Below are 26,702 nucleotides of genomic sequence, written 5' to 3'. Positions count from 1 at the left end.
CAAAATAAATTTATTTACCTAGTCAAGCTTTTTGGTGCTACAGGATATTTAATTTTATTCATCTAGATCCTAAATATGCACTGTCAAGTTTATCTCTAAATATCTCATAAATACTGCTATTGCTTTTTTTTTTTTTTGACAAAGATAGAGAGTCAGAGAGAGGGACAGATAGGGTCAGACAGACATGAACGGAGAGAGATAAGAAGCATCAATTTTTTCTTGTGGCACCTTAGTTGTTCAATGATTGCTTTCTCATATATGCCTTGACAGTGGGGGAGGGCTACAGCAGAGCAAGTGACCCCTTGCTCAAGCCAGCAACCATGGGTCATGTCTTCTATGATCCCATGCCCAAGCCGGCAACCTCAGGGTTTCAAACCTGGCTCCTCCAGGTACTTGTCCGATGCTCTATCCACTGTGCCACTCCTGGTCAGGCACTGCTGTTACTTATATAAATAAATTTTTTGTTGTTATATTTTCTAACTCTATAAACTGATGGTATTCAAGAACACTAGTGATTTTATTTACTTTATAATTTTAAATTCTTGCTGCATCATGAATTCATTTCTTCAGCATATAGGTATTAAGCACCTATTGTTTTAAGTGCTAAGAATAACAGCAGTGGGAAAAAATCCCTTTCAACATGGAAGTTTCATTCTAATGCATGAGAGGGGTAGAGGCAATAAGTGAAATATACTATGAAGAAAATCAGCATGAAAGGAAAAGAGAAAAAGACTAGGGTTGGAAAGGATTTACAGTATTAAAATACGTTGCCAAGGAAATCCTGAGAAGATTACATTTACAGAGAAACCCAAAGGAGATGGGAGAGGGAGCTATGACTACATAGCTACATGAGAAAAGAACAATACCAAAAAGAGAAAAGAACAAGAGCAAAGGAGCCTGTCTGGTAGAGTCAAGGAATCCATGGTTTTCTGGAATAATCAAGAGAAGAGTAGTCCAACAGGAGGTAGGAGGACAGACTGTTTTAGTCTAAGAGAGAGGAAGCTATTGGAACATTTTATGCAGAAAAGTGTGTGACCTAATTCTTTATTTAACGAATATTGGACAAGTCTACTCACTGTTGAAGATAGAGCAAAACACAATAAAGACAAAACTCCCTGCTCTCATGAAGCTTATATTTTTGTGGGAGAGAAACAAAATGAACAAAAAACAGCAATTTTAAAAAATATTTTTTGTTAGAAGGTGGTAACTGCTATGGGAAAAACAGAAGGCAAATGAGGATGCAGAACTAAGTCAGGTGACTGGGTTAGGTTTCACTGATCATCTGAGGTAACATCTGAGCAAAGACAAGTGAGGAAGTTAACAGGAACATCCAGAATGGTAGTGCAGCCAAACTTAAGCAATTGACTAGGAAGAGTAATATAATATGTAATCAGAGAGAGCTAGTTAAATCATGGAGGGCCTTTAGGCCATTATAATGGCTTGTGCTTTTACTCTGAATGAAATGGGGAAAGCACTAAAAGTTTCTGAGCAGAAGAGAAACTTCTATTACATGTAACTCTATTCTATTAGATGTAACTCCATTACATCTTTAAGTATTCCATCCCTCTAGCTCAGGGGTCAAGAACCTATGGTTCCCGAGCCAGATGTGGCTCTTTTGATGGCTGCATCTGGCTCACAGACAAATCTTTAATAAAAAAAGTAACGTTAAAAATATAAAACATTCTCATGTATTACAACCCATTCATTTCCTACCGCTCACGTTCATGGTTGCAGGTGGCTGGAGCCAATCACAGCTTTCTTCCGGAACACCACCAAATTTTTATTGGATAATGCATAACATACATGGGTCGTTGTATGGCTCTCACAGAATTACATTTTAAAATATGTGGCGTTCATGGCTCTCTCAGCCAAAAAGGTTCCCGACCCCTGCTCTAGCTACTTTCTTCATCAAATAAAAATGACAACATACATTTGTTGAGTTTAGCATTGTGGGGGTCTTTGGTAACCAACCAATAGCAGTTCTATAAAGTTCAAGAGAAAAACCTGATTAGAATGAGTTTAAATGAGAATGGGCAGACACAAATCTAAAATGATGTAAAGAACAGCAGGGAAAGAAATGGGGATCAGCACTGGATAAAAAGGAATCAGAGTAGATTATTATTATTATTTTATTTTATTTTATTTTATTTTTGTGGGGAGGCAGCCAGACTCCCACATGGGCCTGACCGGGATCCACCAGGCACGCCCACCAGGGGGCAATGCTCTGCCTATCTGCAGCTTTGATCCTTTGTATCCAGAACAATTCTAGCACCTGAGGCGGTGGCCATGGAGCTGTCCTCAGCACCTGCGCCAACTTTGCTCCAATGGAGCCCTGGCTCCGGGAGGGGAAGAGAGAGACAGAGAGGAAGGAGAGTGGGAAGGGTGGAGAAGCAGGTGGTCACTTCTCCTGTGTGCCTTGACCGGGAATCAAACCCGGGACTTCCACACACCAGGCCAACGCAATCAGAGTACATTATTTTTAAAAAAATTTTATTTACTGATTTTAGCCAGAAAGGAAGGGAGAGAGCAAGAGAAAGAAACAGGAATATTGATCCATTATGTGCCCTGACTGGGGACCAAACCTGCAATCTATGTGCTTTGGGCCAATGCTCCAAGCAATGGAGCTATCTGGACAGGGCAATTAAAGTAGTTTTTAAATGTGGAAAACAATACATCTTTTTATTCTCAAAGAAAACAGAGCAGTGAAGCCAAACCATTGGTGGTGCAGTGGACAGAGCGTTAGACCAGGGACACTGAGGACCCAGGTTCAAAATTCCAAGGTCACCTGCTAGAGCATAGGAACCCCACCCCACTCAAGGCACATATGAGAAGCAATCAATGAACAATAAAATGATGCAAAGATGAATGCTTCTTATCTCCCTTCCTTTGTCTCTAGCTACAGAGAAAACAAAAGAAAGAAAATACAAGCAGTGAAATAGAGATGAAAAGCAACATACTCCTGAAGTTTAATATATACATATGCTATCTCCTGGACAGCTACCCAGTTCTAATAATATTTTTTTTTCAGTTCTAATATTTATTGAATCATCTCCTCATGCATCCTCTAATGTGAAATGTTATACTTCTTATGCAATAAATTCTCATACATACTTGGGTCTATTGCTAAATAACTGTACTGCATTCTGGGTCACTGGTTTTCTGTCTATCCATTCACTGTTACCACACTGTTCTAATCATTTTAACTAATAAGTTGGATTCTTACATTACAGTTCTTTTCAGAAATGTCTTGGCTTTTCTATTTTTTTTTTTTTTGCAGTGGCAGGGGGGTGGGAGGGAAGGAAAGAGATAGAAATGAGAAGCATCAACTTGTAGTTGCGTCACTTTAGCTGTTCACTGATTGCTTCTGATATTTGCCTTGACCAGGGGGCTCAAGCTGAACCAATGATCCTTTGTTTAAGCCAGGAACCTTGGGTTTCAAGCCAGAGACCTTTGGGCTTAAGCCATTGACTATGGAATCACGTGATGACCCCATGCTCAAGCCGGTGATCTCATGGTTTCTAACCCAGGACCTCAGCATCCCAGGTTTACAATTTATTCATTGCACCACCACTGGTCAAGCATTGTTTATTCTTCCATATAACTCTACAGGCAACTTATCAAGTACGAAAAAATGTTACATTGATTGTTAAATTTGCAAATATTCCAAAGAAGTAAAAGGAGGAATTTGTACAGATACTTATACACTGATGTTCACAGCAGAATTATACACAAATAGCCAAAAGGTAAAAACGACTCCATCAATTTCCATTAAAAGATGAATGATAAACAAAAAGTGGTATATACATAAAATTGATTACTATTCAGCCTTAAAATGGAAATGTTGACACGTTACAATATTGATGTACCTTGAAGACACTAGACTAAATGAAATATCCCCATCCCAAAAAGACAAATACTGTGATTCCACTTATATGAGGTACCTAGAGCAGTCAAATTCATCAATAGAAAGTAGAATGGTAGTTGCCAGATGTTGTGGGAAGGGGGGGATGTCACTATTTATTTGTTTTTAGATTTTATTTATTCATTTTAAGAGAGTATTTCAAAATAAACATTAGCAAAGTTATGAACAGACAATTCAAAGCAGAGAATTAAAAAGAAGAAAAATAAAAAAATGTTCAAACTCACTACTAAAGAAAAAATGTATGTTCAAATTATAAATTTCGCCTGACTAGGCGGTGGCACAGTGGATAGAGTGTCAGATTGTGATGTGGAGGACCCAGGTTCAAGACCTCGAGATCGCCAGCTTGAGCACGGGTCCATCTGGTTTGAGCAAAGCTCACCAGCTTGATACCAAGGTCACTGGTTCGAGCAAGGGGTCACTTGGTATGCTGTAGCCCCATGGTCAAGGCACATACGAGAAAGCAATCAATGAACAACTAAGGAGCCACAACAAAGAACTGATGTTTCTCATCTCTCTCCCTTCCTGTCTGTCTGTCCCTCTCTCTGACTTTCTCTGTTTCTGTCACCACACATACACAAAAATAAATAAATTATAAATTTCATATTTTGCCATTATCATGACTAACAACCAAGAAGTAGAGGAGAATAAAGAAAGTAAATAACAATGTCACTCCGTTAAAATTAATAATAAAACCTGACCGGGTGATGGAGCAGTAGATAGAGCATCGGACTGGGATGTGGAAGACCCAGGTTCAAGACCCCAAGGTCGCGAGTTTGAGCAAGGGCTCACCTGGTTTGAGCAAAAGCTCACCAGCTTGAGCCCAAGGTCGCTGGCTCAAGTAAGGGGTTACTCAGTCTGCTGAAGGCCCGCGGTCAAGGCACATATAAGAATGCAATCAGCCTGACCAGGTGGTGGTGCGGTGGATAGAGCGTCGAACTGGGATGCGGAAGGACCCAGGTTCGAGACCCCGAGGTCACCAGCTTGAGCGCGGGCTCATCTGGCTTGAGCAAAGAGCTCACCAGCTTGGACCCAAGGTCGCTGGCTCCAGCAGGGGGTTACAAAGTCTGCTGAAGGCCCACGGTCAAGGCATATGTGAGAAAGCAATCAATGAACAACTAAAAAGTCGCAACGCACAATGAGAAACTGATGATTGATGCTTCTCATCTCTCTCCGTTCCTGTATGTCTGTCCCTGTCTATCTCTGCCTCTGTAAAAAAAAAAAAAAAAAGAAAGCAATCAATGAAGAATTAAGGTGTTGCAACATGCAACGAAAAACTAATGATTAATGCTTCTCATATCTCTGTTCCTGTCTGTCTGTCCCTGTCTATCCCTCTCTCTGACTCTGTCTCTGTTATTAAAAAAATTAATAATAAAAAAAATTTTGGAAAAAAAAAGTAAATAAGACCTCTAAAAATATATTCACAGAAGCTAATGAAAGGGTAAGGTACAAACAAGGAGATAGGAAAAAAGATTAAATTAGAAAAATATTGTAAATATCCTCCTTTAAAAGATATTATAAATACTTAAAAGTAGATTGTTACCAAGTTTGGCTTCGGTATCAGGAAAGCAAAACAACTAAATGTTTACTTCAATGTTAATTCTGATATCATAAAATTTGTGAGTAATCAGCATGATAGAATAAATTACTATGAATTATAACCAGTTCAACACTGTCAGTAATAAAACCAAGGGATGAACCCTCGAATTTAAGGTATTATTTAAATATTCACTTTTATTAAAGATAATAATTCTAAAAACACAGAGTGAAGAAATTCCTACGGGCATCATTCAGCCAATTGGTGTGGGTATAAACCCTATCATTGACAAGCCAACATCAATCAAGGTTCAACTACAACAAGAGTGTGTAGAAAGCCCACAAGGCAGGGTGGAGCATACCTGGAGCACCCAGCTCAGCTGAATGAAGAGGCTGTGCCACTGGATACTACAAGAAACCTACTATATCTACAAGGCCATTCTGCCAAGCCTGGAAGACACAGCACCTCTACCTAATACACAGAAATACATAAAAGTTGCTAAAATGAGGAGACAAAAAAACATATCTCAGATGAAAAAACAAAACTCCAGAAAAAATTAAATAAAATGAAAACAAGAAATCTACTAGACGAAGAGTTCAAAATACTGGCAGAAAAGTGTTCAATGAGCCTGACCACGTGGTAGCACAGTGGGTGGAGCATCAACCTGGCATGCTTAGGTTCCAGGTTCGAAAATTTGAGGTTGCCAAATTGAGCACAGTCTCATCTGGCTTGAGCAGAGGTTCACCACTTTGAGTGCAGGGTCACTGGCTTGAGCCCAAAGGTCACTGGCTTGAAGCCCAAGGTTGCTGGCTTGAAGCCCAAGGTCACTGACTTGAGTCTAACTAAGGTCATTGGCTTGAGTAAGGGGTCACTGGCTCGGCTGGAGCTCTCTCGGTCAAGGCACATATGAGAAAGCAATCATTAAACAACTAAAGTGATGCAACTACTAGTTGATGATTCTCATCTCTCTCCCATCCTGTCTGTTCTGTTTCTTGGGGAAAAAAAGAAAAGAAAAATGTTCAATAAACTAGGGGAAGAGTAGATGAACTTAATGAGAACTTCAACAAAGAGACAGGAAACACAAAAATGAATATAGAGAGAAAACATAAAAAGAGAGCCAGTAAGAAATAAAGAACATATTTACTTAAGTGAAGAATATTATAACGGAAATCAACAGTGGACTATGAGGGAGAGGATCAAATCAGCCATTGAAAGATAAGATAGCCAAAAACACCCATCAGAACAGGAAAAAGAAAAAAGAATAAAAAAAGAGGACAGTATAAGAAGCTTCTGTGACAACTTCAAGTATATGCATCAAGGGGATGCCAGAAGAAGAAAGAGAACAAAGCATTAAAAACCTATTTGAAAAAATGACAGAAAACTTCACTAGCATGGTGAAGAAACAGACAAACAAGTCCAAGAAGCTCAGAGATTCCCAATCAAGATGAACCCAAAGTAGTTCACACAGACACATCATAATTTAAAATGCCAAAGGTTAAAGACAAAAAGAGAATACTAAAAGTAGAAAGAGAAAAGCACTTAGTTACCTACCAGGGAACTCCCATATGACTGTTAGCTGATTTCTCAAAAGGATATTTGCAGGCTAAAAGGGATTGACAAATATTCAAAGTAATGGAAAGCAAGGACCTACAACCAAGATTACTATACCAGGCCCTGGCTGGTTGGCTCGGCGGTGGAGTGTCGGCGTAGCATTCGGGGGACCCGGGTTCGATTCCCGGCCGGGGCACGTGGGAGAGGCGCCCATTTGCTTCTCCACCCCTCCCCTCCTTCCTCTCTGTCTCTCTCTTCCCCTCCCGCAGCTGAGGCTCCATTGGAGCGAGGATGGCCAGGGCGCTGGGGGTGGCTCCTTGGCCTCTGCCCCGGGCGCTGGAGTGGCTCTGGTCTCAGCGAAGCGACGCCCCGGAGGGGCAGAGCATCGCCCCCTGGTGGGCAGAGCATCGCCCCTGGTGGGCGTGCCGGGTGGATCCTGGTCGAGCGCATGCGGGAGTCTGTCTGGCTGTCTCTCCCCATTTCCAGCTTCAGAGAGATGCAAAAAGAAAAAAAAAAAAAAAATTACTATACCAAGCAAAGCTATCATTATAATCAAAGGACAGGTAAAGAGATTCCCAGACCAAAAGAAAAGCTAAAGGAGTTCATCACCACTAAACTAGTATTACAGGAAATGTTAAAGGGTCTTCCTTTAGACCAGGGGTCTCAAACTCGCGGCCCGCCGAACAATTTTGGGCGGCCCGCAGACTAATCCACGAAGTTCAAAATATTTTGGATAAAATTAAGTAAGCCTAGGGGCCTACTTGTATTTTTCATTTCTCTAGCATCCTAGCTAGATATTAGCTTAGTTAACAGCAGTTGTGATGCGAACTACAGTTTCTGGTCGTTTTGTGACACTGAGTAAACTGCATGTACGATTGTGCTTGTTGTACTGATTTTTTTTTGTTTTCAACTGCAGTGAGAAAAGTGTTGCGTAACAGTTGCCTTTTGTAGACCTAGTGCGGCCCGCCGAACGGCTGTGATCTTGCTCTGCGGTCCACATGCTGAGTTGAGTTTGAGACCCCTGCTTTAGACGAAGGGAAAAAAAAAGATAGAACATATAGACCCTGGCCAGGTAGCTAAGTTGGTTAGTCATCCTGACATGCCAAGGTTTCAAGTTTAATCACCAGTCAGGGTACATACAAGAATCGACTAGCCTGACCAGGCGGTAGCGCAGTGGATGGAGCATCAGACTGGGATGTGGAGGACCCAGGTTCAAGACCCCGAGGTCACCAGCTTGAGCACGGGCTCATCTGGCTTGAGCAAAAAGCTCACCAGCTTGGACCCAAGGTCACTGGCTTGAGCAAGGGGTTCCTTGGTCTGCTGAAGGCCCACGGTTAAGGCACATATGAGAAGCAATCAATGAACAACTAAGGTGTCGCAACGAAAAACTGATGATTAATGCTTCTCATCTCTCTCCATTCCTGTCTGTCTGTCCCTATAAAAAAATAAATAAAATCAACTAATGGTGGCATGAATAGGTAAAACAATGAGTCAATGTTTCTGTGTCTCTCTCCCTTCCTTTCTCTCTAAAAATCAATCAATAAATTAAAAATATGAAAAAAAATGATAGTATCTTCCAACAATTGAATCTAAAAAACAAAATAAACAGAAAAGCAGTACAGGTCCTGGCCGGTTGGCTCAATGGTAGAGTGTAGGTCCAGTATATGGATGTCCCTGGTTCGATTTCCCATCAGGGCACATAGGAGAAGCAACCATCTCCTTCTCCATTGCTCCCTCTCTCGCTTCTCTCTCTCTCTCTCTCTCTCTCTCCCGCTCCATCCCTATAATGCAACCATGGCTCAACTGGAGCAAGTTGGCCCTGGGGTGCTGAGGATGGCTCCATGGCCTCTGCCTCAAGAACTAAGAAAAGCTTGGTTGCTGAGCAACAGAGCAATGCCCCAGATGGGCAAATCATCGCCTCATAGGGGGCTTGCTGGGCACTAGAGGGAGTCTTTCTCTGCCTCCCCGCCTCCACTTAATTAAAAAAAATTTTTTTAATCAAAAAAGCAGTACAGAAACAGACTCATAGATACAGACAACATTTTGACGGTTGAAGGATGTGTGAAAACGATGAAGGAATTAAGAAATATAAATTGGTAGTTATAGAATAATCAAGGGGATGTAAAGTTCAGCAAAGGTAATGTAGTCAATAATATAAAAACTATATATGGTGTCAGATGTGTATGAAATTTATTGCCATGATCACTTAAGTTACATAATGTCTAATCACTTCGTTGTACACCTGAAATTAATGTTGTATGCCTACTCTAAATAAAAATTTATTTAAAGTGAAAAAACATATAAAGTACGAAATCATTATTTGGTGCTACACTTGAAGTATGTATTCCAGAATAAAGCCCAAACTTTATGCTCATTCTTATTATACTATATTGATCCCTTTATCATCAAGTCAACCAAAATATATTAGAGAAAAGTCTAATTCCTTCAGGGAATATTGTGATAAAAGTATAGCAATATTAATATGGAAATTGTGTAATATGAACTCCCACCAGTAGAGAGCTCTTCTTGCTATTTAATACAATTTAAGGAACAAACAAGATGGCAATCTCTCCCAGTTATCAACAGCAGAAATCTTTATACTCTTCTTTAATACCTATTTTATTTTTGAAGTGAAAAAATCACCACCACAGTACCTAACTTAATTTATAATCTTTCTCAGTATTTCTCCCACCCCCAAATCCCTATCTAATAGAAAAAGAGGCAAAATTTAGAACTATGCACCCAATGATTTTGACTCATAAAATGAGGTCAGACAGGAAACAACTTCTCTTTCATCACTGTATTTAACCCTGACTCCCTATTAAGGAAGTTTCAAAAAAACTCAAGAGGTTTTTGGTTTTTTCATCTCATCACACAGGGTCTTTAATTCTGATGTCTCCCAAAAAGTCTTCATTCATTTCTAAGCAACTATATCTCAGATTCATTAGCATATGCACTTATGAAGGAGTCTGTATGTGAGCATCTCTGGAGTGATTTAGGGTCATTAAAATGAAATAAATGGCCCTGGCCGGTTGGCTCAGTGGTAGAGCGTCGGCCTGGCGTGCAGAAGTCCCAGGTTCGATTCCCAGCCAGGGCACAAAGGAGAAGCGCCCATCTGCTTCTCCACCCCTCCCCCTCTCCTTCCTCTCTGTCTGTCTCTTCCCCTCCTGCAGCCGAGGCTCCATTGGAGCAAAGATGGCCCGGGCGCTGGGGATGGCTCCTTGGCCTCTGCCCCAGGCGCTAGAGTGGCTCTGGTTGCAAAAGAGCGACGCCCCGGAGGGGCAGAGCATCGCTCCCTGGTGGGCAGAGCGTCACTCCCTGGTGGGCATGCCGGGTGGATCCCGGTCGGGTGCATGCGGGAGTCTGTCTGTTTCTCCCCGTTTCCAGCTTCAGAAAAATACAAATAAATAAATAACAGGAACAGTAAACCATAAAAAGCAGCATGCAAATTAGCAGGTCAATATGATATTTAGGCTTAATTTTCTGAGACTGAAGAAGCTTTGCCTTCTATCATTTTGGTTCAATAATGACTTTTTCCATAGCAAGATTAACAAAATGAGAAACATTCATATTCCCCACACCTCAGCATGTACACGGTTAAAACAAACCATGATACAGACTAAAGCAGATATCCCTCACATTTTACACTTTAATAGAAAGTGAACTGCTCAATCAGCTAAATGCAGTGCTGATTAGAGAAGTTTCTGATATAAAATGAAAGCAAAAATTGAGGATGAATGTGATGAAAATAATTATGGTAGTTTTAATCTTCCTGGTATATTTATAACAGAAGCTGCACAGTACAATGGAAAGGATCTGCTTTGCCCCTCAATTTATGGGAGCATATGCTTTCATAATAGATGCTATTTTGAAAAAACAGTGGCATGGCACCTTGTTTTGTCTCCAAGGCTTAAGATAGACCACGTTATGTCCCCTTGTATGTAGGCTTTATATGTCCTCTGTGTATGTAGAGAAAAAAAAGAATGCTTTATTGAAATGTGAAAATCCAGGGAAATTTGCATAATAGCTGCTGGGCTCCATGCCAACTGTTCTCTTCTTCTGTACTACAAAATAACTCTAGCTCAAGCACCTTCCAAAATAAACAACCAATATAAAGGTAAGACAACAGAACTCTATTGAAAGAAGGAACTGAAGTTGCCTATATACCATCAGATTCCCCCTTTTTAATAACTTTTGTCAACAAGAACATGGGAGTGGAAAGGTAGTAGTGGGATAATGTAGACTCATCCTCTGGACCTTTTTATGAGTTAGTATAAGAAAGACTACATTCATAGATGGCACTCAGCCCACAAGATACAGGTAATATGAGAAAATGTGACCACCTTCCCTATTTAGCAAGTCTCTCAAATTCTCTAGTTAGACCTAAGGAGCCTAGACACAAAAAAACGTATTTAAAAAAAAGGCATTGGGATAAACATAATACCAATAAAACTAACAACAAAAAAGTTTCCCTTAGATTTAGCTGGTACCTTTTAGTGAATAAGTCACTAACATGTGAAATATTTTCAAAAAGTGTCTGACATCTAAAAACTAGTTTTCATAAAGTAAGAATATAATGTGGGGTTGTTTTAAAATGGAGGTACTATAGACATCTTAGTTTACCACTGTGTTGGAAAAAAATACCTACAGGAACTTTTTTGTTTGACCTATTATAACATAAATAGGTTGTGCATTAAAGTTATCCTTTAGCAGGAAATTCATACAACAACCACAGGTAGTAACATTACTAACAATAACACTAATTTCTTTCTTTGTTTCTTCCTTTCCTTTCTTTTTGGGTGACAGAGACAGAGAGACAGACAGAGAGCAGCACAGACAGGGAAGGAGAGAGATGAGAAGCATCAATTCTTTGTTGCAGCTCCTTAGTTGTTCATTGATTGCTTCTCATATGTGCCTTGAGGGGCGGGGGCTCCAGCAGAGCAAGTGACTCCTTGCACAAGCCAGCGACCTTGGGCTCCAAGTCAGTGACCATGAGGTCATATCTATGATCCCACACTCAAGCCAGTTACTTCAAGGTTTCAAACCTAGGTCCTCTGTGTCCCAGTCCAATGGTCTATCCACTGTGCCACTGCCTGGTCAGGTTGTTTCTCCTTACCCTTTACCCTTTCCTTCCTTCCCTCCCCCCTCCCCTCTTTCCTTCTCTCCTTCCTTTCCTTTCCCTCCCTCCCTTTCTTTTAGAAACTTAATAATCTTAAATTTATTGTTGTAATTTTTCTTTTTTTTTCTTTTTGACAGAGACAGAGAGTCAGAGAAAGGGACAGATAGGGACAAACAGGAAGGTAAAGAGATGAGAAGCATCAATTCTTTTTTTTTTTTTTTTCCAAAGCTGGAAACGAGGAGGCAGTCAGACAGATTCCTGCATGCGCCTCACTGGGATCCACCCGGCATGCCCACCAGGGGGCGATGCTCTGCCCCTCTGGGGTGTTGCTCTGTTGCAACCAGAGCCATTCTAGTGCCTGAAGCAGAGGCCACAGAGCCATCCTCAGTGCCCAGGCAAACTCTGCTCCAATGGAGCCTGGGCTGCGAGAGGAGAAGAGAGAGACAGAGAGGAAGCAGAGGGGGAGGGGTGGAGAAGCAGATGGGCGCTTCTCCTGTGTGCCCTGGCCGGGAATTGAACCCAGGACTCCCGCACGCCAGGCCGACGCTGTACCACTGAGCCAACCGGCCAGGGCCGAGAAGCATCAATTCTTCATTACAGCACCTTAGTTGTTCATTGATTGCATTCTCATACTGTTGTAATTTTTCATTTTTACCTAAGATAATTTGCTTTTTGAGGATGAAATAAAAATGTCATGAGCCTGACCATGGTGTAGCAGCAGACGGAGCATTGACCTAGGACACTGAGGTCCCAGGTTTGAAACCTAGATGTCGCAGGCTTGAGCAAGGGGTCACTGGCTCAGCTAGAGTCCCCTGGTCAAGGAACGTATGAGAAGAAATTAATAAACAACTAAGGTGCCGCAACTACAAGTGGATGCTTATCTCTCTCCCTTCCTTTCTCACTTGAAAAAAAAAAAAGTCATGAAGAATGCTTAGGAAAATTTCTACTTATTTGATAATTCCAAACAGTCATAAACAAGTTTTGTTTTTTTATAAGTTACCAGCCTTTGGGAATTTTCAGTATCTGTCATTTCTTCAAGTCTTCTGTAGGCCCCTATCCACAAAATCAAGGACTAAACAAGAGCTACAGTATAATCACACTTCAGCAATTTTGCCAAAAAATAAAAACGTAAAGTTCCGAGCAGGTTCCACATTGTTTTACTACTTTTACTAGGAAAGTTACCACTGAATCCTGCAATTGTTAGGATTATTTTATCTTTCTGCCTTCACATATATTCTCAGATGTTAGAATTCTATGTAGCTTGACTAAAAATATGTAAAATATTCTAGTGTATGGTATTATCTACCATCTGTGCATTTGTGTCAAAATGCTTTTGCAGACCTCTTAAACTCTTTCTAATATAGCAGCAGCACTTTATATTGTCAGCTTGTTGTATATTTGTCTTTGAAATATTTTCCAAAAATGGAGGTAAAATATACATTGTAGATCAGGACTTGGCTATTAAAAAAAAAAAAGAGTAGAAAAAGAACAAATTTATTAGTTCAGAACCTATTTTGTTTAAAGACTGAGTTCTGGTTGCTATTATTATTTCACTTTAATAACACTTATCTGACATTATCTTCTTTTCCTAATCTGTACTCTCTCAATTTAGATAATAGATTCTGGAGAAACTAAAGCTTTAAGAGTATCAAAAATCCTGCTTGAAAGAAAGATCCTTATTTCTATTAAGGGGTTCCAAAGGCAGCCACAGTTAATATGCAAACTATCATTCCTTTCCCTGGTAGGTCCTTACCCAATAATAAATACCTCTCTTAATTCCTGACATTAGGTACTTGCCAGTACAATGCAATACTCATTTATAACAAAAAGGCAAAGTTTATTAAGTAGATTCTGGATGATATGCTCATATTTTCCCACATTTTAGTTAGAAGGGGAGAGGAGGATATTAGACTTACAACAAAAGTTTGCTTTCCTTTTCGGAAGAGAATTCTTAATTGCTAGATTTTGAAGTAGTTGGTTTAAAAAATACACATATAGTTTCAGATAATCTTTATATAAACAAATGACACTCAAGCGTCATGCTAAGCTTTGCCAGCTGTACCATAAACCCCCATACACTTCACTCTACTTTCCCCTTAAATAGTCAAATCCTTGCAACTTATCCTTAAACCTGAACTCCAATATCACTGGCTGTTGCAGGTTGTGTCAAGAAGCTCTACAAATCCTCCCCAGTACTATTATTCCTGCATGACTTTACCTCCTGCATGAAGACCAAGGTAATTCACTACTAACAATTTTTTAAAATATTTTATTTATTGATTTTACAGAGAGAGGAGGGGCGGAGCAAGAAGTAACAACTCGTAGTTGCTTCATTTCAGATGTTTATTGGTTGTTTATCATAGGTGCCTTTATAAGGCAAACTCAGGGTTTCAAACCAGCGATCTCATCATTCCAGGTCAACACTACCCACTGTGCCACCACAGACCAGGCACTATTAACAGATTTGTAAAATAATATTTAGTTACAACATCTTTGGAAAGACTTAACATTAAAGTTATAAACAATAGGGCTCCTACTTACTACAAGTACACAAAACCACGACTTTCTCAGCAAAAACGTTCCAAAAAAGCAATTTTAATTTCAAAAAGTTTCCTCTTTCTAAGAACACTAAGATAAAGTACAATAGTACCACAAAATTTTAAAACTTTAAAAATAAAGAAAAGAACCCTAAGAAGAAATGGGTATGCTCATGCAATTTTTATTTTAAAATTTATAATGTTAAAAGCAACACTACATAATTAAAAAAAATCCATTTTATAAATCAAAACAGGGAACTTCAACCCAAGATCAGTTAATGAAGAAAAGTAGGAACTGGCTGGTTGGCTCAGTGGTAGAGCATAGGCCCAGCCTGGATATTCCAAGTTCAATTCCTGATCAGGGCACTCAGGAGAAGCAACCATCTGCTTCTCCATCCCTCCCCCTCTCCCTTCTTTCTCTATTTCTATCTTCCCCTCCTACAGCCATGGCTTGGTTGGAGCAAGCTGGCCCTGGGTGTTGAAGATGGCTCCAGGGCCTCACCTCAGGTGCTAAAACAGCTTGGTTGCAGAGCAATGGCCCTAGATGGGCAGAGCATCATCTCATAGGGGGCTTTTCAGGTGCATCCCGGTCAGGGCACATGTAGGAGTCTGCCTGTCTCTGCCTCTCTATTTGTCACTTAGAAAATTTTCAAAAAGAAAGGAAAGTAGACAAAATAGGAAGTGCAGACTCTTAAGTTTTTAAGTATAACACAAAAAGTTAATTTTTTAGTACCCCACTTGTCCTCCATTCTTTATATTTTCTTAATATTCAACTACACTAAAGGGATGCCAAATTCTTGTTTCACAAACAGACAAAAGTGTGGGAGACATGCTGGATGTGCTTTTGCTTTTTGGTTTGACCCCAGAGTTTTTCTAGCAAATTCTAACAAAGAAGTAAACACCTAATTTGAAATATTTGCTACTCTGTAAAGCTTTCCTTGTATATATATACTCCTGCTCACCACTTTCTCCCAATGCTTCTGTGATTCTATAAACACTGTGTACTTCTATTATGAATGTTACCATATTACATCATAATTACTTGACTACTACACAGGATAGGAACTTAGATGTTTTATGGAGAAATAAACAAATACCATGAATCTAGAGTCAAGATTATGTTCAAAAGTAAGTGATACAGCCTGACCAGGAGGTGGCATAGTGGATAAAGAGTTGCCTGTGATGCAGAGGACCCAGGTTTGAAAACCTGAGGTCCCTGGTTTGAGCACAGGCTCATACGGCTTGAGCACAGGATTGCAGGCTTGAGCCCAAAAGTTGCTGTCTTGGTCACAGGCTCAGCTCAAGCACCCCGGTCGAAGCACATATGAGAAAGCAATCAATGAAAAACTAAAGTGCTGAAATGAAGAATTGATGCTTCTCATCTCATTCCTATCTGTCCCTATCTGTTCCCCAACCCTCTATCTCTGTCTCTCTCGTTTAAAAAAAAAATTAAGTGATATCAACTGGATCCTCCTTTGTGAAAATACTGGTATTTGTCCTTTCATAAAACAGACACAATAAGAATACATACTTAGGGTAAAGAAAATGTTCTGAAATTAGTGGTAATGATTGTACAATTTTGTAGAGAGCTAATACACTTAACACCACTGAACTGTATACTTTAAGAGTAAATTTTTATAGTATTTAAATTATATCTCAATAAAATATATACATTTTATCTAAAGTGGGGATAATCTAAAATAGGGCACAATTTAAATATTATATATGTAGAAAACCTAATATATTATTAGGAATTTATTTAGCAGAAATGTCAAGGAAAGGAAAAGCCAAAACCCATGTAATATTACTCATTTTTCCCTTGACATTTCATTTCAAAACAACTGGAATTTGTATGTAGCAATTTCAAAACTGCCAGGCAAATTAGAGCCACCAGTGAGCGAGCACACGCTGTTCCAGAGCAGGAACGTAGCAATGCCTAAATCAAAAAAACTTGTTCCTTCAGGCTATTCTGGCAGCGATTCTGGCAGTGAAGTTGACAAAAAGTTAAAGAGGAAAAAGCAAGTTACTTCAGAAAACCTGTAAAGAAGCAAAACACTGATGAAACTGCTAGAGCCCTCCCTATCATCTTCTAAGCAGAGCAGCAAGAGTAGAGATGTTTCAAATTGGGAAAATGAGGTAATCCACATTCATTTAAAGGAAAAAACTTCTAGCTGACACTAGAGAATATTGGATGGATCCTGAAGATGAGATGAAATGGGGAAAAGAAGGTATTCCTGTAAATTCTAAGCAATGGAGCTAGCTGAAGAAAGAGATTTCTAACATTCTTGATACAATAAGAAAACAATAAAATATCAGAGCCATATAAAACTTTTACTGTTCTAGTTGTGTTAACCTGTCTGTTTACACTGGTCTTTGTTTTCTAAACACTGTTTTACAAGCTACTGTATATTTGGATTGCAGAACAACTTGTAAGAATACTTTTTTTAACATGAAATTTATTTTAATTTATTGTTTACATAGACTCTAGTGTCTCCCTGAATACATCCTCCCCTCCCCCGTGTTTCCCAGTACAACTCCCCGTCTCTTTTTCCGAAACGCCCTCCTCCCCTCCCTCCAGGATTTGATTCCTGCTCTCATCCCAGCCTATCATCCTATCATCCCATTTCCCTCTGTCCACTTTCCCTCTGGATCCTTTCATTCCGCCTGTCTCTATTATGTTCTTCAGTTCATACTGTTCGTCGGATTCCTCATATGAGTAAGGTCCATGATATTTTTCTTTCTCTGCCTGGTTTCTTTCCTAAACATAATAGTTTCCAGGTCCATCCAGGTTGTCGCAAAAAGTGTATTTTCTTCTTTTTCGTGGCCCCATAGTATTACATTGTGTATATTTACCAAAACTTTTTAATCCAAACATCCTCTCACGGACACTTGAGCTGTTTCCAGATCCTGGCTATTGTAAACAATGCTGCCATAAACATGGGGGTGCATTTCTCCTTTTGAATCACTGATGTGGTGTTCTTGGGATATATTCCTAAAAGTGGGATGGCTGGGTCAAAAGGCAGTTCCATTTTTAATTTTTTGAGGAATCTCCACACTGTTTTCCACAGTGAATGCACTAGTCTGCATTTCCACCAGTAGCGCAGAAGGGTTCCCTTTTCTCCACATCCTCGCCAGCACTTATTATGTGTTGTTTTGTTGATGAGCATACATTCTGACTGGTGTGAGGTGATATCTCATTGTGGTTTTAATTTGCATTTTGCTAATGATTAGTGATGTTGAGCATTTTTTCATATGCCTATTGGCCATCTGTATGTTTCCTTTGGAGAAGTGTCTACTCATTTCTCTTGCCCATTTTTTCACTGAATTGTTTATCTTCCTGGTGTTGAGATTTACAAGTTCTTTATAAATTTTGGTTATTAACCCCTTATCAGACATATTTTCAAATATGTTCTATCATTGTTTGCTTAGCCTTTTTATTTTGTTCATATTGTCTTTGGCTATGCAAAAACTTTTTAGCTTGATATAGTCCCATTTGCTTATCCTGTACTTTACTTACCTTGTGCGAGTAGATAAATCAGCATATTATATTGCTGTGAGTGATGTCAGAGAGCTTATTGCCTATCTTTCTCTCTAGGATGCTTATGGTTTCATGACATATTTAAGTCTCTTATCCACTTTGAGTTTATTTTTCTGAATGGTTTAAGTTGGTGGTCTACTTTTATTTTCTTGCAGGTAGCTGTCCAATTTTTCCAATAACATTTGTTAAAGAGACTATCTTTACTCCCTTGTATGCTATTACCACCCTTTTCAAGTATCAATTGTCCATAAAGGTGCAGGTTTATTTCTGGGTTCTCTCTTCTGTTCCATTGATCTATATCCTTGTTCTTATGCCAGTCCCAAGCTGTTTTGAGTACAATGGCCTTGTAGTATAACTTGACATCCAGAAGTGTGATACCACCCGCTTTATTCTTCTTTTTCAAGATTGCTGAGGCTGTTGCCTTGACCAGGTGGTGGCGCAGAGGATAGAGCGTCGAACTGCGATGCAGAGGACCCAGGTTCGAGAACCAGAGGTCTCCAGCTTGAGCGCGGGCTCATCTGGTTTGAGCAAAAGCCCACCAGCTTGAACCCAAGGTTGCTGGCTCCAGTAAGGGGTTACTCGGTCTGCTGAAGGCCCACGGTCAAGGCACATATGAGAAAGCAATCAATGAACAGCTAAGGTGTTGCAACGCGCAATGAAAAATTAATGATTGATGCTTCTCATCTCTCTGTTCCTGTCTGTCTGTCCCTGTCCATCCATCCCTCTCTCTGACTGACTCTCTGTCTCTGTAAAAAATATAAATAAATAAATAAATAAAATAAAAATTTAATAATAAAAAAAAGATTGCTGAGGCTGTTCGGCTTGTTTGTTGGTTCCGTATGAATTTTTGAAATATTTGTTCTATATCTTTAAAGTATGTCATTGGTATTTTAATAGGAATTACATTGAATTTGTCAATTGCTTTGGGTAATATAGACTTTTTTCAATTTCAAATCCTGTGGGGTTTATTTATTTTTTTATAAATAAATTTTTATTAATTTTAATGGGGTGACATCAATAAATCAGGGTACATATATTCAAAGAAAACATGTCCAGGTTATCTTGTCATTCAATTATGTTGCATACCCATCACCCAAAGTCAGATTGTCCTCCATCACCTTCTATCTAGTTTTCTTTGTGCCCCTCCCCCTCCCCCTCCTTCCCTACCCCACCCCCGCACCCCATAACCACCACACTCTTGTCCATGTCTCTTAGTCTCGTTTTTATGTCCCACCAATGTATGGAATCCTGCAGTTCTTGTTTTTATTCTGATTTACTTATTTCACTCCATATAATGTTATCAAGATCCCACCATTTTGTTGTAAATGATCCGATGTCATCATTTCTTATGGCTGAATAGCATACAATGGTGTATATGTGCCACATCTTCTTTATTCAGTCTTCTATTTTTTTTTTTACAGTGATTACAGCCTTTAAGCAAAGTCTTGGCCAATACAGCAAGAATCCATAAAAGAAGAGTGTCCTTAACATGTTCACCAAGTCCAAGTTGGCACCATCACCATGCCAAATCCCTGAAAAAGGCAACCCAACCCCAGTTCAGTCTGTTAGGAGCTGTCACAAGGAGCAGGAGTCTAGGAAAAGTCTGCATGGCACTGGAATTGATGTCACAATTCTATACTTTGCAGCTCACGTCCAAGACCCAATGACCGCTGCTTCTAGCTGGTAATGATTCAGGTACACCGGAAAAGCCATTTGCAGCATGTGTGGAGATGGAGCTTCTGTTCTCCTCTGCCTGGAGAGATGAGACCAGGTTGTTATTTCCTAGAGCTCTGCGAATGTGGCATGGTAAAGAGAACCTTGGGATACACTAAGCTGGGTGGCAAAGGTAGATTCATAATAGAAGCTGGCAAAAGGGGGAAAGAGAGCTCTAATTAGGAGTAGGTCCCAGCCTGAAATATGAGTGGGGCATTGAGGTAGGAGGAATAAAGGAAACACTATATATTAAGCAAAGCAGCAGAAAATAGGACTATCAACACCCACAACAGAGATCTTCGAGGGAAGAATAAAAAACCTGACTATTCAGGCAAGACATAGTTAAGTGGCCCTTGTGCAAATGAGATCACTTTACCTGCTTCTTGGAAGAAATACCCTAGGCTCGTCCACAGTGTTGTAGATGGGGCCGACGGCCTTGGGCACCTTCAGCCTTCAGTGGCAAACCCCAGCACTCTGGGCAAGGTTAGGTCATAGGTGGCTTGAGCAGGGCTGGAAGAGACTGAACCCTCCCTTAGAGGAGCGAAGGGGAAGCCTACCTTCCAGTGAGCTAAAAGCCTGCCAGACTTACATGCCTCTTGTGTAATATAGACACTTAAATGATGTTTATGTTTCTTAACCATGAACACGGTATATGCTTCCACTTGTTTGTATCTTCCTTGATTTCTTTTATCAATGTTTTATAGTTTTCTGAGTACAAGTCTTTAATTTCCTTGGTTAAATTTACTCCTAGGTACTTTATTTTTTTTGTTGCAATAATAAAGGGGAGTTTCCTTAATTTCTCTTTCTGACTGTTCATTGTTCATTGTTGGTGTATAAAACTGCCTCTGATTTCTGTGTATTAATTTTATATCCTGACACCTTGCTGAATTCATTTATCAGGTCCAGTAGTTTTTTCAATGAGACTTTAGAGTTTTCTATGTACAGTAGCATATCATCAGCAAATAATAATAGTTTTACTTTTTCTTTTCCAATCTGTATGACTTTTATTTCTTCTTCTTGTCTGATTGCTGTGGCTATGACTTCCAGAAATATATGGAATAAGAGTGGTGAAAGGGGGCACCCCTGCCTTGTTCCAGATCATAAGGGGATTGCTTTTAACTTTTGCCCACTGAGTATGATGTTGGTTGTGGGCTTGCTGTAGATGACCTTTATCATGTTGAGGTATGTTTCCTGTATTCTCACTTTGCTGAGAGTTTTGATCATAAATGGGTGCTAAATTGTATGAAATGCTTATTCTGCATCTATTGAAATTATCATGTGGTTTTTCTCCTTCCTTTTGCTTATGTGATGAATCACATTGATTGATTTGCAAATATTGTACCAGCCTTTCTCCCAAAAATAAATTCCACTTGATCATGATGTATGATTTTTTTCATGTATTTCTGTATCCAGTTTGCTATTATTTTCTTGAGAATTTTAGTATCTATTCAATAAATTCATCAGGGATATTGGACTATATTTTATTTTCTTCGTGTTGTCTTTGCCTGGTTTTGGAATCAGAATTATGCTTGCCTCATAAAAAGAGCTTGGAAGTTTTCCCTCCTCTTGAATTTTTTGAAATAGCTTGAGAAGGATAGGAGTTAGTTCTTCTTTGAATATTGGGTAGAATTTGCCTGTGAAGCCATCTGGCCCAGGGCTTTTGTTTGTTTGGGAGTTTCTTGATAACTATTTCTATCTCATTTGTTGAAATCAGTCTGTTTAGGTTTTCTGATTCTTCCAGATTGATTTTTGAAAGATTCTATGTTTCAATGTCCATTTCACCTAGGTTGTCTAACTTTTGGTATACAGTTCTTCATAGTATTTTCTTACAATCCTTTGTGTTTCTGCTGTACCCATTGTTTTCCACTCTAATTTTATTTATTTGGGTCCTTTCTCTTTTTTTCTTGGTGAGCCTAGCTAAAGGTTCATCTATCTTTTTTACTTTTTCAAAGAACCAGCTCTTGGTTTCATTGATCCTCTTATTGTTTTTTTAGTTTCTATGTCATTTATTTTCACTCTGATCTTTATTATTTCCTTCCTTCTGCGTCCTCTGGGCTTTACTTGCTGTTCCTTTTCTAGTTCTTTCAGTTGCAGGATTAAGTTGTTTATCTCAGCCTTTTCCAGCTTGTCAAGGTATGCCTATAATGCTAAGAACTTCCCTCTCAGGACTGCTTTTGCTGTGTCCCACAGATTTTGAGTTGTTGTATGCTAATTTTAATTTGTTTCAAGGAATTTTTTTATTTATTCCTTGATCTCATTATTGACCCAATCATTATTTAAAAACATGCTGTTTCGCATCCAAGTGATTGTTTTTCAGTTTTTCTATTATACTTTTCTTTTTTTTTTTTTTTTTTTGCAGAGACAGAGAGTGAATCAGAGAGAGGGATAGACAGGGACAGACAGACAGAAACAGAGAGATGAGAAGCATCAATCATTAGTTTTTCATTGGGTGTGGCAACACCTTAGTTGTTCATTGATTGCTTTCTCATATGTGCCTTGACCGCGGGCCTTCAGCAGACCGAGTAACCCCTTGCTGGAGCCAGCGACCCTGGGTTCAAGCTGGTGGGCTTTTCCTCAAACCAGATGAGCCCGCACTCAAGCTGGCGACCTCTGGGTCCTCTGCATCGCAGTCCAACGCTCTATCCACTGCGCCACCGCCTGGTCAGGCTCTATTATACTTGATTTCTAGTTTCATGCCATTGTGGTCAGAGAAGATGCTGGATACGATTTCAATCTCCTTAAATTTGTTGAGATATGTTTTATGCCCTAATATGTAGTCTATCGTAGAAAATGTACCATGCGCACTTGAAAAGAATGTATATTCTGCTGTTTTAGGGTTAAAGGTTCTGAAGATATCTATTAAATCCAGTGGATCTAGTGTGTCCCTTAATTCTACTGTTTCTTTGTTAATTTTCTTTCTTGAGGATCTATCCAGTGATGTTAGTAGGTATTGAAATCCCCTACTATTATAGGATTGCTGTTGATCTCTCCCTTTATGTCCTTCAAAATCTGCTTTATACATTTAGGTGCTCCTATATTAGGTGCATAGATATTTATAATGGTTACCTCTTCCTGTTGAATTGCTCCCTTTATCATTATGTAGTAACCTTCTTAATCCCTTACTATAGTCTTTGTTTTAAAGTCTATTTTGTCAGATATAAATAAAAATATTGCTACCCAGCTTTTTTTTTTCATTTCCATCTGCATAAATTTTTTTTTTCCATCCTCTTACTTTCAGTCTATGTGTATCTTTTGTTTTGAGGTGCATCTCCTGTAGACAGCATATGTATGGGTCCAAGTCTTTTGATTGGTGCATTCAATCAATTTACATTTAAGGTTATTATTCAATGTAGTTGTTTACTGTCATTTTATCTTTAAATCTACATTCCTCATTTACTATATATATATTTTTTTTTTCTTCCCCAATTTGTTCTGTCTACAGCAGGCCCCTTAACATTTCTTGCAGCATTGGTTTGGTTGTGATGAATCCCTTGAGTTTTTTTTCTGGAAAGCTTTTTATTTCTCCTTCAATTTTAAACTATAGTCTTGCTAAATAAAAAAGTCTTGGTTGTAGGTTCTTGCTCTGCACTACTTTGAATATTTCTGCCATTCCCTTCGGGCATCCAGTGTTTCTGTTGAAAAGTCGGATGTCATCTTTATGGGGGTTCCTTTGTAAGTGATTGTTTTTCTCTTACAGCTTTTTATATTCTTTCTTCATCTCTTACCTTTGGTATTTTGATTATAATGTCTTGGTATGGGTCTCTCTGGGTTCTTTTTTAATGGGGTTCTATAATGTCTTGGTATGGGTCTCTCCGGGTTCTTTTTTAATGGGGTTCTCACTGCTTCTTGAACCTGTGTGACTCTTTCCTGCATTAATTTAGGGATATTTTCAGCTATAATTTCTTTAAACAGTTTCTCTATTCCTTGTTCTTTTTCTTATCCTTCAGGAACCCCTGTTATGCAAATATTGTTTCTCTTGTTTCTCTTCATGTTGTCACAGAGCTTTCTTAGAGTTTCCTCAGATTTATTGATCCTCTTTCCTTTCTGCTGTTCTGCTTCCATGATTTCACTTATCTTGTCCTCTAAGTCGCTGATTTGATCCTCTGCTTCATCCAGCCTGCTTTTAATTCCTTCTAGTGTAGTCTTCATTTCTGATATTGTTTGTCATTTCTGTCTGATTCTTCTTTATGATTTCCGAGTCCTTTTTGATGCTTACAATTTTTTTACTGAAGTGTCCATTAATCCATCCATTGTAGCTTTGAGATCCTTAAGCATCCTAACAATCATTATTTTATACTCTGCATCCAGTAATTTGATTAGTTCCTTTTCATCCAGGACTTTTTCTGAGGATTTGTCTTGTTGAAGCGTATGACTTATGTTTCTTTGCCTTCCCATTGTTCTGTGTATGGCTTGTATACTTGTTCTAGTTGTGGTCTACTTACCTAGTACAGCTGCTTTGAAGTCTTTTTTTTTTTTTTTAACAGGGACAGAGAGAGAAAGAGTCAGAGAGAGGGATAGATAGGGACAGACAGACAGGAACAGAGAGAGATGAGAAGCATCAATCATCAGTTTTTCATTGCAACACCTTAGTTGTTCATTGATTGCTTTCTCATATGTGCCTTGACCACGGGCCTTCAGCAGACCGAGTAACCCCTTGCTCGAGCCAGCGAACTTGGGTCCAAGCTGGTGAGCTTTGCTCAAACCTAATGAGCCTGCACTCAAGCTGGCGACCTCGGGGTCTTGAACCTGGGTCCTCCGCATCCCAGTCTGACACTCTATCCAGTGCGCCACCACCTGGTCAGGCTGCTTTGAAGTCTTGATTTGTTTATTTTCTGCTCACTTTTCTTAACTCAGTGGTAATCTTGTTTACTGATCTCAGCGGGGGGACTTGTTTGAAACTGCATCCAGGAATGTGGTGGGTGTAAGCTTTGAGAATCTGAAGGCAGTTCTGCCAGCTGCTCTCTGGGCCGGGGTGCTTTTTTAGCTTCAGTAGGGGGAGGTATATCTCAGATCTCCCTGGAGACTTGAGTTACTGCCCTCCTCCCCACTTCCTGCTTTCAGCTGTATCTTTTGCACTGATTGGAGCTGGAGAACTTTCTGGAAGTGGGTAACCCGGAACCACTTTAGGTTTGTGCTGTGTGGAGGTGTCAATCCCTCCCCTAGCTATGGCCACAACCACACTGGATGAGTCAGCTTCTCAGATCATCCCAGGCATTCCTCTATCCATCACTGTCTGTCTCGCTTTCTCCACTTTCCTTTTGAAAGACAAGTCAGTTCTTTCCGCCCTCCTCGGCCCCAGGGCCCCAGGCAAGTGGCTGTGAGCGATATTTTCTGCTCTGTCCCTTTAAGGCACCCCTGCATCTTCCCACTCACAGATATTTGCTCTTCTAAATGGTTTCTGTCTATCTCCTCCAGTCTCTGGATTTCTAGACTGGATCTCCAGTTCTGAAAGTGAGGACCCCACTTCTTTCAGGGTCTCTCTCCTTGTAATGAGAACCCTTCTGGGCTCTCAGCCTCACCCCCCTTCTGCTCCTGGAAGCAGGGGAGCCCCTACCACACCTCTGCACTCCATAGCAGGCTTGATGTGACTTCTTTATTGCTCCTTGGTTTCTGAGACCTATTCTTTTAGTCCAAAGTTGGTTTTTCATGCTGATTGTTCCTAAATTAATTTGGAATCCAGTTTGGTGGTGTGAGCTGGAAATCTGTGCGTCTGCCTACTTTGCTGCCATCTACTCTCCCATTCGGTTCGCTGGCTCTTGATGAATGATGGCTATTTTCACACTTATTCTTGCTTGGCTCTGGTGTCAACCCTGCCCCCCCCCCCAACACACACACGCACACTCTCACATCTGGAAGGGAAGGGGATTTATCAGAATACTTTTTTAATGTACATTAATAAAAATGTTCTGAGTGAAGCTGTCAATTATATTAAAAAGGATTGCATTGTGCCCACTACCTCATATAAAATAAAAATAATATTAACTATACTAAGCACAAGCTAATATACAACTAACTATAACTGTCCATAAATTTTCTTATTAAAGAAACCACATTAATCTATCAGTTTTATAATAAAATCTCAGGGTAACACCCCTTTTTTACAATACTTGGTTCACCTACCCTGTGGTGGCACAGTGGATAGACCAACAACGTGAGACACTGAGGTCACTGGTTTGAAATCCTAAGCTTTCCTGCTCAAGGCACATAAAACAAGCAAGAAAGGAACAACTAAAGTGAGGCAACTATGAGTTGATATTTTTCACTCCCCTGCTCTCTCCTCTCTCTGTAAAAACAATATATAAAATCTTTAAAAGAAAAAAAGAATCCTTGGATTCATGTGGGTTTTAATAATTCTCCATAAAAATCACTTCACTCAAAATTCAAAATTATATCTCCAACGAACTTTTTTTTTTTTTTTTTTCTTCTGAAGCTGGAAACGGGGAGGCAGTCAGACAGACTCCTGCATGTGCCCGACCGGGATCCACCCGGCACGCCCACCAGGGGGCGATGCTCTGCCCATCTGGGGCGTCGTTCTGTCACGACCAGAGCCAGTCTAGCGCCTGGGGCAGATGCCAAGGAGCTATCCCCAGCACCCGGGCCATCTTTTACTCCAATGGAGCCTTGGCTGAGGGAGGGGAAGAGAGAGACAGAGAGGAAGGAGAGGGACATGGGGTGGAGAAGCAGATGGGCGCCTCTCCTGTGTGCCCTGGCGGGGAATCGAACCCGGGACTTCCGCACCCCAGGCCGACGCTCTAACACTGAGCCAACCGGCCAGGGCCGAACTATTT

General features: G+C 39.9%; 2 protein-coding genes and 1 pseudogene across 5 annotated transcripts in view; 2 read left to right on the top strand and 1 right to left on the bottom strand.

Annotated features, from left to right (window-relative positions):
- The window catches only part of ASH1L (ASH1 like histone lysine methyltransferase), a 324,062-nt gene that overhangs the window by 228,769 nt on the left and 68,591 nt on the right, over window positions 1–26,702 (bottom strand). The gene's annotated exons all lie outside the window — the stretch shown is intronic.
- The window catches only part of LOC136391000 (large ribosomal subunit protein eL28-like), a 64,507-nt gene that overhangs the window by 11,015 nt on the left and 26,790 nt on the right, over window positions 1–26,702 (top strand). Inside the window, exons 2-3 of one of the 2 annotated variants that reach the window (XR_010748799.1) lie at window positions 14,287–14,363; window positions 16,627–16,878. The gene's annotated coding sequence lies outside the window, so the exon portion shown is untranslated. Of the gene's footprint in view, window positions 1–14,286; window positions 14,364–16,626; window positions 16,879–26,702 lie in introns of those variants that run through there. The other variant, XM_066362260.1, reaches the window with a different exon arrangement.
- Window positions 16,577–16,971, top strand: LOC136393999 (activated RNA polymerase II transcriptional coactivator p15 pseudogene; annotated as a pseudogene).

This window comes from Saccopteryx leptura, chromosome 2 (genome assembly GCF_036850995.1).
Source record: "Saccopteryx leptura isolate mSacLep1 chromosome 2, mSacLep1_pri_phased_curated, whole genome shotgun sequence".
NCBI lineage: Eukaryota > Metazoa > Chordata > Mammalia > Chiroptera > Emballonuridae > Saccopteryx > Saccopteryx leptura.
This window is presented reverse-complemented; position numbering and strand designations above follow the sequence as displayed.